Source organism: Mus caroli (genome assembly GCF_900094665.2).
Source record: "Mus caroli chromosome X unlocalized genomic scaffold, CAROLI_EIJ_v1.1 GL456233.1, whole genome shotgun sequence".
Classification (NCBI taxonomy): Eukaryota; Metazoa; Chordata; class Mammalia; order Rodentia; family Muridae; genus Mus; species Mus caroli.
In genome coordinates, this window is record NW_018388438.1 from 166196 (window position 1) to 180699 (window position 14504).

General features: G+C 40.5%; 1 non-coding gene across 1 annotated transcript; it reads right to left on the reverse strand.

The window, feature by feature from the left end:
- Positions 1-662: 662 nt before the first annotated feature.
- On the reverse strand, positions 663-769 carry LOC115030259. Its single transcript, XR_003835850.1, has one exon. It is a non-coding gene; the product is annotated as a U6 spliceosomal RNA (small nuclear RNA).
- Between the last annotated feature and the right edge of the window lie 13735 nt (positions 770-14504).

Genomic DNA, 14504 nt, shown 5'->3' on the forward strand with positions numbered 1-14504 from the left:
TCTAGCTGTTTACCTATGTTCTCCTGTATGTCTATAAGGGAGTTATTTATGTCCTTCTTAAAGTCCTCTATCATTATCATGAGAAGTGACTTTAGATCCAAATCTTTCTTTTCTGTTGGGATGGTATATTCATGACTTGCTATGGTGGGAGAATTGGATTCTGATGATGCCAAGTAACCTTGGTTTCTGTTGCTTCTGTTCTTATGCTTGCCTCCTGCCATCTGATTATCTCTAGTGCTCCCTGCTCTCGCTATACCTGACTGGAGGCTGTCCTTCCTATAATCCAGGTTGATTCAGAACTCTTCAGATTCCAGCTGTCTCTGTGATCCTATGATTCCATCATCTTATGATCCTGAGATTCTGGGTGTGTCAGAGTTCCTGGGAGTCCAGCTGCCTCTGAGACCCTGAGATCCTGGTGTGACCAAGCTCCTGGGGTCCTGGGATCCTAATATCTTGGTCATGCTAGAGTGCCAGGGAGTGGAGCCTCCTCTGGGGGCTGTGGGACTGGCTGCCAAGTTTGTGCTCAAGGTAGACAGGTGCAGACCAGAAGGAATCTGAGCCACTGGTTGGGCAGGGTTCCTGTGTCCCTGGCTCCTGCTAATTCCAGTTACTCCCGGTGGTGTTTGTAACAGATGTGTTCTACTCACTGCTTATCCTAAGATAAAAATATGGGACTCTTCATGATTTTGCGTGTCATCCTTGTACAGGCATCATGTTAAACTTCTCTGTATCATTTCAATTTTAGTATATGTGCTGCTGAAGTGAGCACTATCTTAGAATTTCTTAAGTTTTAAGTATGGGTGTTATAAGAGATTAATTAGAATAGGTAGAGGTAAAACAGCACACAGCATTGAGTGTTGTACATAAAAGTAAAAAAATTCCATGAGCTCACAGCTAAGGACAATGAAAGATTATGGACAATACTAATTGCTGCATCAGTCTTCTGGAAGTGTTCTACTCTTGGGTTTACCTTGTATGAATATGGACAAATACCATTGCCAACAATCTTTGTTAGGGTTTTTGTTGTAGTAAAATAACATAACCAAAAGCAGTTAGGGGAGGAATGGTTTTACTTTATCTTACAGCTTGTGGTCCATCATGCAAGGGAGTGAGAACTCAAAGCTGGAACTCGAAGCAGAAATCTGAAGGCAAGAACTGATACAAAGGCCTTGAAGGAATCATGTTTACTGGCTTGCTCTCTCTGGTTTGCATCGCCTGCTTTTGGAAGACTCACAATGTGAGGACTCCTCCACATTCTGACTCAGGAGAGGTGACACCCCAATCACTCATGAGAAATGGTCTTGATGCAAATTGCAAAAGGTTTATTCTGGAAAAACCAGTGCACTGGGGATGACTCGTATCCCACACAGGGGTAGAGGAGTCGACCACAAGCTCAAGGGGTAAGTGGTTTTTAAAGGCTCAAAACCCACAAACACCTGGCATTGGGCTATAGAAAGGCAAAAACCGCAAACATCTGGCATCCTGGAACAATAGGGCAAGTTGTACTCCCTGGCATTAGTGAGGTATATTTTGGACACAGGTCTAGGGGCTTCACTCTCTCAGGATCTTTCACTTTCATATAGAACCCAAGACCATAATCCCGGAGTTGACACTGACCACAGTCTCCATATCCTAGAATCTCATTACATAGGCAGTCAGATTGTCATAGGCCAGTTTATTTAAAAAGAGGTTTTGTAGGATCCAGCAGTTATGCAGCACAGTATTGTCAAATAGCCATGGTTTCTGAAATCCGATGACCTCCTTGATGTATCTGAATAGTCTATGCTTTTGCTTTGACTTACAATAATGTTGACAAATAAAACAAAGATCACAGGTCTCTGTTTTCTAACACTTCCATCTCAGGTTTTCTCCCACTGCTCTTTCCACAGAGATACCATTCATTTGCATCCTATTCTGATTACAAGGCAATAGCTCACACTTCTTTAACTGTTCAGTTCTTTCTTAGCACTTTAATTTTTCTTTTTTCTTTTTTTTTTTTTTTTAGTTAGGCCACAGGTTAAGGGATTAAATCTCTTTTGCACTTTAATTCTTCTTTTGATTTCTTTATCTCCTTACTCACAATCAGCTTTGCATTAATGATTATTCAAAGTCATACAACAATGGCCATCCTGTTGAAGGAACAAGGTTCTGCCTTTCCTTAGCAAAACAGAAAAATAAAAGGCATTTTACAGACAGCTGCACCAAATCCAGCAATTTCAGGACATCCTCATAATCCATGGACTAATTTAGATACATTTGCTATAAAGACAATTTATTCTTACATGGAGTTAGGTGATCACCTCACGGTTGTTTCCTTACAACTCATTTAGTGATACTGAAGTTAGTAGTAATCTTTATGGGCCAATGTGATAAAAAGCAGACTCTAGAAGTTTAAGGAGTACATAGACAAAAGAAAGAACAGTAATTCTTCTGAAAAAATTGCTGGGAATGGGATAAGGGAGATACAGTAGGGGGATGAACAGTTAAGAAAGCTGGCAGCTATTCCAGAGGACCTGGGTTCAGTTCCCAGCATCCATATTCATCTCACAACTACCTGTAATTTCAGCCCCAGCAGATATGACACTATGTTCTACCCTCTTCAGCTACTCAGAACACACACTTACATAGATGTAGGCAAAACACTCATATACAAAAACAAAGTAGTAATAAAAAAGATACCACTAACAAAAAGATAGATATAAAAATGTGAGAAAATTATTACCTTACATGTATTTGACAAAGAATGGCTGCACAGCATATATGGGTAACTTATAAATCAAAAAAAAAAAAAAGACAACAGGCCTAGTGTGATGGAACATGTCTTTAATCCCAGCACTAACATAGGCAAGAGTGTCTCTGTGAGTTTGAGGCAAACCTGTTCTATATAATGAGTTATAGGCTAAGCAAGTATACACTGGTATACCTTATTTAAAAACCCAGATTAATTAATATGAGTGAAATAAATGACAAGACATTTCAAAATTTTTTCTCTATCCTTACTTTCCTATTCCTTCCCAATGCATAATCCATTTTAATTGCTTATGTTGTTTCATTGGTCATGTTCTATAATTTTAAAAATTTATACTTTATTTTCTAATCCCAGACATCTTATTATTTAAGGTATACCTTATAAGACACATTATTCTACCACATTATTGCCTGTTTTTAATAAGCTAAGCTCAAGCTGGGCAGTGGTGGGGCATGCCTTTAATTCTAGCACTTGGGTGGCAGAGGCAGGAAGATTTCTGAGTTCGAGGCCAGCTTGAGTTCCAGGACAGCAAGGGCTATACAGAGAACCCCTGTCTCGAAAAGCACAAAAACAAACAAAGAAAAAAATAAGTTAAGTTCAAATTGAAATATAAATAAAATCACAAATATTTATATTTATATTCTCTTTGCTAGTATAATATGTACTAAGCATAGCATGATCACATTACTGTTTATATTAGTGACTATACATGATTAGAAATATAAAAAAAATTACTAAAAGATCACAGAAAATGCCTCAATCTATAAATGAAAATAAATACACATTCTTTTTATTAGATATTTTCTTTATTTACATTTCAAATGTTATCACGTTTCCCAGTTTTCCCTTCGAAAAACTCCAATCCCCTCTCCCCTCCCCCTGCTCCCCAACTCACCCACTCCCATTCCCAGTCCTGGCATTCCCCTACACTGGGGCATAGAAACTTCACAGGACCTAGGGCCTCTCCTCCCATTGATGACAGACGAGGCCATCCTCTGCTACATATGCAGCTGGAGCCATGAGTCCCATCATCTATTTTCTTTGATTGGTGGTTTAGTTCTAAGGGGCTCTAGGGGTACTGATTAGTTCATATTGATGTTCCTCCTATGGGGCTTCAGACCCCTTCAGCTCCTTGGGTACTTTATCTTGCTCCTTCCTTGGGGACCTTGTGCTCTGTCCTAAGGGTGATTGTGAGCAAATACAGAAGTGTTTGCCAGGCACTGACAAAGGCCCTCAGGAGACAGCTATATCAGGCTACTGCCATCAGACTCTTATTGGCATCTGCCATAGTGTCTGGGTTTGGTGGTTGTTTATGGGATGGATCCCCAAGTGGGGCATTCTCTGGATGGTCACTCCTTCAGTCTCTGCTCCGAACTTTGCCTCTGTAACACCTTCCATGGGTATTTTGTTCCCCCTTCTAAGAAAGATTCTGAGCTTTTGGACTAATATCCACTTATCAGTGAGTGCATATCATGTGTGTTCTTCTGTGATTGGGATACCTCACTCAAGAGGATATCCTCCAGATCCATCCATTTGTCTAAGAATGTCATAAACTCATTATTTTTAATAGCTGAATAGTACTCCATTGTGTAAATGTACCACATTTTCTGTATCCAATCCTCTGTTGAAGGACATCTGGGTTCTTTTCAGCTTCTGGCTATTATAAATAAGGTTGTATGAACATAGTGGAGCATGAGTACTTATTACATGTTGGAACATCTTCTGGGTATATGCTCAGGAGTGGTATTGCTGGATCTTCTGGAAGAACTATGTCCAATTTTCAGAGGAACCATAAAACTGATTTCCAGAGTGATTGTACCAGCTTGCAGTCCCACCAGCAAGGGAGGACTGTTCCTCTTTCTCCACATCCTGGCCAGAATCTGGTGTCAACTGAGTTTTTGATCTTACCCATTATGACTGGTGTGAGGTGGAATCTCAGGGTTGTTTTGATTTTCATTTCCCTGATGATTAAAGATGAACTTTTTTTTTTTTTTAGGTGCTTCTCAGCCCTTTGGTATTCCTCACTTAAGAAATCTTTGTTTAGCTCTGTAGCCATTTTTTAAATAGGATTATTTGGTTTTCTGTAGTCCAACTCCTTGAGTTCTTTATATATATTGAATGTTAGCCCCCTATAAGATTTAGGATTGGTAAAAATCTTTTCCCAATATGTTGGTTGCCTTTTGGTCTTATTGACAGTGTCCTTTGCCTTATAGAAGCTTTGCAATTCTATGAGGTCCCATTTTTGATTGTTGATCTTACAGCACAAGCCATTGCTGTTCAATTCAGGAATCTTTCCTCTGTGCTCATATTTTTGAGGTTCTTCCCCACTTTCTCCTCTATAAGTTTCAGTGTCTCTGATTTTATGTGGAGTTCCTTGATCCACTTACACTTGACCTGTGTACAAAGAGATAAGAATGGATCAATTCGCATTCTTCTACATGATAACCTCCAGTTGTGCCAGCACTATTTTTGAAACTGCTATCTTTTTTCCACTGGATGCTTTTAGTTCCCTTGTCAAAGATCAAGTGACCATAGGTGTGTGGGTTCATTTCTGGGTCTTNAATTCTATTCCATTGATCTACCTGTCTGTCGCTGTACCAGTACCATGCAGTTTATAACACAGTTGCTCTGTATTAAAGTTTGAGGTCAGGCATGGTATTTCCACCGGAGGTTCTTTTATTGTTGAGTATACTTTTTGCTCTTGTAGGTTTTTTATTATTATTCCAGATGAATTTACAAATTGCCCTTTCTAACTCAGTGAAGAATTGAGTTGGAATTTTGATGGGGATTGCATTGAATCTGTAGATTGCTTTCAGCAAGATAGACATTTTTACTATATTAATCCTGCCTATACAAGAGCATGGGAGATCTTTCCATTTTCTGAGATCTTCAATTTCTTTCTTCAGAGACTTGAACTTCTTATCATGCAGATCTTTCACTTCCTTAGAGTTACACCAAGGTACTTTATATTATTTAGTACAACTGTGAAGGGTGTTGTTTCTCTAATTTCTTTCTCAGCCTGTTTATTCTTTGTGTAGATAAAGACCATTGATTTGTTTGAGTTAATTTTATATCCAGCTACTGCACTGAAGCTGTTTATCAGGTTTAAGAGTTCTTTGGTAGAATTTTTAGGGTCACTTATATATACTATCATATCATCTGCAAATAGTGATATTTAGACTTCTTCCTTTCCAATTTGTATCCCCTTGATCTGCTTTTGTTGTCTAATTGCTCTGGCTCAAACTTCAAGTACTATATTGAATAGATAGGGAGAAAGTGGGCAGCCTTGTCTAGTCCCTGAATTTAGTGGGATTGCTTCAAGCTTCTCTCAATTACTTTGATGTTGACTACTATCCTGTCCCGTGGGATTCAGTTATTCGTGGATTCAAGGGGGACCACAAACCTGGAAGGAAATGGGAGGAAGAGAAGGAGAAGCAGGAGATCAAGTAGATGGTACCTATCAAGGTCTTGTTTATTAGCCTGAGGTGCCTTGTTTTAAAGCATACATCGCGGGGAATAGGGGATGGGTCGAGGGGGAATTTTACAAAGAACAAAAAGTGGGCATCTGCTGACATGGGGGCCAAATTCAGGCGCCAGGCAGCGGGCACTCTGCATCTTATCTCTGGAACATAGATCCTCCTTGACAGCCTTGGGTGTCAGGCTGGGCTCAGGCATAACTCATGTCCTTGGATAGCATGGGAGTTCAGGAAGAGATAGGGAAGAGGGGACTATAATTCAGCTTTTACAGCCTCAGGTGCCAGTAAGGGAATAGGGAAGAGGGAATGATAACCAGCTCCTAGCACTAGGTCATTTGGCCTGTCAGGGGGATTGTGAAGGGCTCGCTTTCTCACGGGATGGTCTCTGACATCTCCCCCTTCTGAAGTAAATTTAATAAGGCCACACTTAACTGAGTTCATCAAATAATCTTCTCATCCTGGGATGAGCAGGCATTACCATGGCCGGGGTGGGGGAAGGACATTGACCTGATTCCTCCCGTGGGTGCTGTCACAGACCCACACTTGTGGCTCTTGGTATCTTTTGGGGAGGGGAGGCAGAGCCTTAGAAAAATTCTTTATTTGTGACTGAAACTAGATATCAACCTCCATCCAAACCGGGTGTGTCTCTCAGGAAACTCAGGTCTATTTGGAACTTCCCCTGCAATGCTTAGCTTGGGCCCATGTTGGGCCCATACCAGATTCGTATTATCATGAACCAGCATCCACAGTTCTGACTTCTGTGCAGCTCCCAATAGGAGAATTGTCAACCTCAGACTCAGTAAGGCCTCTACAAGAATTATGCCAATTGTAACACCACAGTTTGTGGCTCTTAAGCTATATTAGGAGCTGTAGGTCACCCTTTCTCGTCCCTATTGTCTTCAAAATCTGAGGAACCAATGAGGACCCTGCATTAGCAGCAAGGGTGGAAAATTGGAGACGAGTTGCTTTTTCTGCCTCAGTGGGAGGAGGATCTTCTTTGTCTGAGTCCTGGATAACCAGGTGATGGTAGTGGACTGCAACCGGCTTACTTAAAGCAGCTTCAATCTGTGACTTAACAAAACTGGTTAATTTTCTAAAGGCCCAGGGGCCAAAAGACAAAAGCAGCAAAATACCCAAGAAAGGTCCTAAAAGGTTGGGAAGTAAGGTGGTGACCCAAGGAGAAGTAGAAAACCAATTTTTATACCAATATTCTTGTTTCTCTCTGTTGCGTTTTCTCTTTTCTAAACTAGCTCTAATTTTGTCTATGCTATCTCGAACTAAGCCAGTCTTGTCAGAATAAAAACAACACTCTTCTAATATCTGAAATATCTGTCTTTGTAGCCTTAATATTTGTTATATCCTGCCTTATTGTTGAGACCATTACTTCTAAGACATTAACCTTTGCCTCCAATTTTTTATCTACAATAAGTTGCTAATATTCTTATGCATATNATTAACAAAATGAGCAGTATGCAGCTGTTGATCTAAAGCTGTGGTAGATATTGAAGTTAAAATTACAATTAAAGCAGTAAGTTTTAAAATTGCTCATTTGATCTTTTCCAAGTTTGCATTCTCGGATTTTTAAACCAAGGATCATTTCCTACCTCTAACAGGCAGCAAAACATAAGCAGGTCTATTTAACAAAATCATAACAGCAAATTNCTTATCTAAATTAGGATCTACATGATTAGTTAATTGACAACAATTACAATGAATATGAAAAGACTTGTCAAGATTGGTGATCTTAAATCTTAAAATTATCTAAGAATAGAGCATATAGGTAAGGTACAAAAGCTTTCACAGCTATAGGGGAGTGAGCCTGAATGGCCCAAAACAGTGTCTCTGATGAAATCTTGTTAAATACACTGTAGCAGTCTCTCTGCCTCACAGGTCATAATTTATAGCTGTCCTCAAATTGACAGCAGGTCGGCTTTCCTTGCCCATGGTGGAGATAGAAAGTTTCTTTATCTTTTTGCAAAAGGAGTGGTATTTATAATAGCCAGAAGTTGGAAAGAACCCAGATGTCCCTCTACAGAGGAATGGATATAGAAAATGTGTTACATTTACCCAATGGAGTATTAAACTACTCCATTAAAGTATTAAAGTACTCAACTATTAAAAACAATGTCTTTATTTCTTTCTTGTACTTGGAAATGTGTAAGAGTCCCCCAGTTAGTACTGGTTTTGAAGGCATGAAGGCATCATGAGGAACACCTGAGGCTTGGCATTGTGAGAGCCCATGGAAGGTCATTGGTGAGGGTGTAGACTCAGTTTCAGTTGACAGCTCTGGACTGAAAGGGCCATCCATGAAGAGAACCTATGAGAGGCTATTATTGAAGCCTACTTGCAGTAGAAGACCCCAGTGTATTGGAGATGCCAGTACCATGGGATGATCACATGAAGTGCAGTGGCAATGTAGTGGATCAAACTGAGCTTAGAGTGCTACAGAGGGCAGAGCTGGGGAAGTGATGCCAGACATTTGGGGGAGCCTAGACAGTCATGTATTGATTCCAGTCATTGAAACAAGAAGCTGTAACACTGAAGTTGCCTTGGAGTCCCCAAGATATTCAAGATGCCAGAGCCATGGGCTATCTGCTGAGGAAAGCTGCTAACAGGGAGTGGAACCAGCCCAGGAGAAAAAATTTTATTGCAGTCATCAAAGATGAAAAAGTAATTGGAGATCTGAAGGCTGCTTTGACATCAGACATGGAGATGCAGAGTTTGCCCAGCTGGTGTCTTGCTTTAGGGATTACAGCTAAGTGATTGGATGGATCTCAGAAGAGACTTTGAACTTTGGAGTTTTAACTTTGTTGAGACTGCTATAGACTATGGGGACTTATGAAATTGGACTAAATATATTTTCCATTATGCTATGTTTAAGTATGGCCCCCATAGACTAATATTTTTGAACAAGCCTACGGAGGCCAGGGAGTGGAATGTGATGGTTTGTATATGCTCTGCCCAGGGAGTGGCACTACAAGAAGGTTTGGTCCTCTTGGGGTAGTTGTGTCACTGTGGCTGTGGGCTTTAAGACCCCCATTTTAACTGCCTGGAAATCAGTATTCTGCTAGCAGCCTTCAGATGAAGATGTAGAACTCTCAGCTCCTCTTGTACCATGCCTGCCTGGATGCTGCCCTGCTCTGCCTTGATGATAATGGACTCAACTTCTGAACCTGTAAGCCAGTCCCAATTAAATGTTGTCCTTATAAGAGTTGCCTTGGTCATGGTATCTGTTCAGAGTAGTAAAACCCAACAACAACCAACTTGCTTCTTTTCTTTTGTCATACAATAGATCCTGACTACAGTTTTTCCTTCCTCCACTCCTCCAAGCTTTGACCCACCTCTTCTCTCCCACAGATCCACTCCCACTCAGTTTTCCTTCACAAAAGAGTAAGCCTCTAAGAGGGAACAGCCAAACGTGACAAGAAAAGATACAAGAAGACAAGGCAAAAGCTGAACAAGGCTACCCAATAGGAAAACTTGTTCCAAGTGCAGGCAAAAGAATCAGAGACATACATAATCCCACTATTTCGAAGTCCCACCAAAACACCAAGCTAACTGCCGTAACATATGCAGAGGACCTGGTGCAGACTCATGCAGGCCCCATGCTTGTTGCTCAGTTTCTGCGGGGCTATATGAGCCCTGCTTAGTTCATTTAATGAGCCATGTTCTCCTGGTGTCCTCCATCTCTGACTCTGACTATCTTCCCTCCCTTTCTCCATGGGGTTTCCCAAGCTCCAAGGGGAGAAATCCTATGATCATCTCCAATTTAGACTCTTTCTCCATAGTGTCTAGTTGTGGGTCTCTGTACCCATTCCCATCTGCTGCTGGATGAAGTCTCTCTGATGACAGTTGAAAAAGTTACCAATTTATGATTTTAGCAGAATAATCATTTCATTGATTTTTTTTTTATTTAGTTGTGTTTGGTTCTACCCTAGGTCTCTGTGCTTGTCAATCTCTGGTTCCAGGCCATCCAGTGTAGGGCATGGGCTCACCTTGTGGAATGGTCTTCAAGTTAAACCAGATATTGGTTGGCCACTCTCACAAGTTCTATGTTACCATTTCCCCAGCATATCTTGCAGGCAGGACAGACTGTAGGTTATGGAGGGTTTTTGTAGCTGGGTTGGTGTCTAGGTTTCTCTTTCTGTAGCCTGCAGAGTACCTTCTTGTACCAAAGAGGGTAGAACACAGAGGTGAAGCTCCATGCAGGCACCAGATTGACCAGTCTACATTCAATGAGCTATGTGGATGTTGTCCCCAGCAATAGGGCCCCACTGTCAGTTTTTGGAGAGCAACTCTCTGTTCTAGCACCAGCTTGTGTTGTTTAGAGATCTCCATGGGACCATCTCAGCCAACAACTCAACCAAATTCAACCCAGTCCCGCCACTGAAAGCCTTGCCTGGCTACAAAAGATGGCTAATTCATACTCTGATCGGGAGTCTTCACTAGGGCCACTTTCGTAGATACGAGGAAATTACAACTGCACTAGGTTTCTACACTGCCCCTCAAATTCCCCTAATTTGAGCTGTTATTCCGTGCACTCTCTCTTACTGTCCCCTTATCCCTCTGGCTCCCATTCTCTCCAATCCCCAGTCCACCTGAAAAATCTATTCTATTTCCCAGAGCCATACAAGCTTGCTTCTTTGGTTCATTTACTTTGAATATCTTTTTCTAACCCTTTAACCTGCAGTAATGTCTGTCCTTGATTTTGAAGTGTATGTCTTATATGCAGCAGAAGAACAGCCCTATTTTCACAACCATTGTGTTAGTCTGTGTATTTTTTGTTGGGGAATTAAGACTATTAATAACCAGAGCTACCAGTGACCAATCATTGTTGAATCCTGTTTGGTGATGGTGGTTGCCATTATAGTAGTATGGTGTGTGTGTGTGTGTGTGTGTGTGTGTTTGATTTTACTGGTCTAATATTATTTATTCCTTGTGTTTTCATCGTTATAATTAACTTCTTTAGGTTGGAATTTTCCTTCTAGCACCTTCTATATGGATGTATTTCTAGATAAATATTGCTTAAATTTGGCTATATCATACAATATCTTATTTTCTCTATCTGTGGTTATTAAAAGTTTTGCTGGGTGTACTAGTCTAGGTTTGCATCTGTGGTCTCTTACAGTCTGAAGTTCACCTATCTATGCCCTTCTGGCTTTTAGAGTTTCCATTGAGAAGTCCAGTGTAATTGTAATTGATCTGCCTTCATATACTAGTTGGTCTTTTTCCCTTGCAGCTTTTAATATTCTTTCTTTGTTTTGTATGTTTACTGTTTTGATTATTATGTGGTGAGGAGACTTCTTTTATGGTCTAATCTATTTGGTGTTCTGTATGCTTCTTTTACCTTTATAGGCATCTCATTCTTTAGGTAAGGAAATTTTTCTATGATTTTCTTGAAAATGTTTCCTGGGAGTTTGTGTTTTGTTTCTTCTCCTTCTTCTATTCCAGTGGTTCTCAACCTTCCTAATGCTGTGGCCCTTTAGTTCCTCATGTTGTGGTTACCTCCAACCATTAAATTATTTTCATTGCTACTTCATAACTGTAATTTTGCTACTGTTATGAATCACAATGTAAATATATGATATACAGGATATTTGATATACAACCTCCAAAGGGATCACAATTCATGTGCTAAGAATCACTGCTTTATCTTTCTTTCTTTCTTTCTTTCTTTCTTTCTTTCTTTCTTTCTTTCTTCCTTCCTTCCTTCCTTCCTTCCTTCCTTCCTTCCTTCCTTCGGTCTTTTCATAGTGTTTCATATTTTCTGGTTGTTTNAAGAGCTGCTGTCGTGAGGATGAACAAAATCCTAGTTAAAATGAAACGCTTATGTCTGTTCACTCAGCTGTATCACTTCAAAGAGGAAAACAAATCCTTCCTTCCTTCCTTTCTTCCTTCCTTCCTTTCTTTCTTTCTTTCTTTCTTTCTTTCTTTCTTTCTTTCTTTCTTTCTTTCTTTTTAGATTTGGTCTTTTCATAGTGTTTCATATTTTCTGGTTGTTTTGTGCCAGATTTTTAGTTTTAACATTTTCTTTAAACAAGGTATCCATTTCTTCTATCATGTCATCAATGCCTGAGATTCTTCCATCTCTTGTATTCTCTTGGTGAATCATGCCTCTGTAGTTACTTTTTGAATTCCTAAATTTTTCACTTCCAGATTATCCTCAGCTTGGGTTTTCTTTATTGATTCTATTTCTTTTTCTTTTTTCTTTTCTCTCTTTCTTTCTCTCTCTCTTTCTTTCTTTCTTTCTTTCTTTCTTTCTTTTTTACTTTATTGGGTATTTGCTTTATTTACATATCAAATGTTATCCCCTTTCCTGGTTTCCCCTCCAAAAACCTCCTCCCTCTATTCCCTCCACCACCCTGCTCACTAACCCACCCACTCCTGCTTCCTGACTCTGGCATTCTCCTACATTGGGGTATAGAGACTTCACAGGAAAAAGGGCCTCTCCTCCCATTGATGTCCGACTAGGAAATCCTCTGCTACATATGTACCTGGAGCCATGAGTCCCACCATGTGAACTATTTGGTTGGTGGTTTAGTCCCTGGGAACTCTGGGGGTGCTGGTTAGTTCGTATTGTTGTCCCTCCTATGGGGCTGCAAACCCCTCCAGCTTCTTGGGTACTTTCTCTAGCTCCTTCATTGGGTACCCTGTGCTCAGTCCCATGGATGGCTGTGAGCATCCACCTCTGTATTTGTCAGGCACTGTCAGAACCTCTCGGGAGACAGCTATATCAGGCTCTGCCAGCAAGTACTTGTTGGTATCCACAATAGTGTCTGGGTTTGGTGATTGTATATGGGATGAATCCCCAGGTGGGGCAGTCTCTGAATAGTCATTCCTTCAGTATCTGCTCCACACTTTGTCTCTGTAACTCCTTTCATGGGTGTTTTGTTCTATTGATTCTATTTCTACTTTCAGGTTTTAAACAGTTTTATTCCTTTCTTTTCACTATTTGTGTTTTCCTGGATTTCTTTAAAGGATTTATTAATTTCCTCTTTAAGGTACTCTAGCATCTTCATACAGATGATTTTAAAGGTGTTTTCCTTGTGCTTCATCTATGATGTAATATTCAGGGCTTGCTGTAGTGGGGTAGCTGGACTCTAGGACTAGAGACATTGTCCTGGCTGTTATTGTGTATTTATGCTGGTGTCTAGGCATCTTGAATGATTATAAGTCTAAGTGCTTATATCTGTTTTTGTCCTTTGGGGGTGGATGTTTTGTTCCTTGGTTTCTGTTTCCTTTCTGAATTTTAAAAGAGTGTTATGACTGTGTGTTTCCTGGAGGGAAATTTGCTGTAGACCTGATAGGTAATGCCACTGAGGGTTCCAGGTATTTCTGAGTATTGGGAACTGACACTAAAGAATGGGATTAGGCTAGACAGCTGAGAGGGTTCACAAGAGTGAGGATGTAAAAGTGTTCCACAAGGATCTGCCTAATTAGCCTCCTTGGAATGGGAAAAGAGAATAGAGGTTAACCTAGAAGATCTGCTATAGAGCCAGGGATGAGAATGGGGGCACCAGGCAGTGGTGGCACATGCCTTTAATCCCACCACTTGGGAAGCAGAGGCAAGTGGATTTCTGAGTTTGAAGCCAGCCTGGTTTACAGAGTGAGTTTCAGGACTGCCAGGGCTACACAGAGAATCTCTGTCTTGAACAAAAATGAGAGAGAGAGAGAGAGAGAGAGAGAGAGAGAGAGAGAGAGAGAGAGAATGGGGGATTGGGTTTGAAGAGAGGCAGGAGTAATGATGTTCTTCAGTTAGAGTACTTGTTGTTCACTAGCCTACTCAAACTGTGTTCCTAGTGAATGGCTGCTGGTGTTGAAGACTGAAATAATGGTATGAGTTTGGAAAAGGAAGGTTGGAAGAGAAGATCATTGTGAACCACTGGGTATGGGGTCAGAGATGAAAGGACTGCCACAGCAGGTGTTCTGTTACAGAGCTGGGTGCAACCAGAGCAGGTGTTTTGTTACAGAGCAGGGGATTGGTTCTGCTGAAACTCAAACACTATTATTTCCTTAATCATCTATAGTCCTTTGGCTGTCCAAGTAGATATGTTTCTTCCTAACATTTTTTTGAAATAAACAGATGACAGGAGGTAAGCATAAGAACAGAAGGAACAGAAACCAAGGTTACTTGGCATCATCAGAACAAAAGGACAGATCCTGGAAACAGAAACTAAACAGAGACACAGTGAAACTAACAGAAGTTATGAAACAAATGGATTTAACAGATATCTACAGAACATTTTATCCTAAAACAAAAGGATATACCTTCTTCTCAT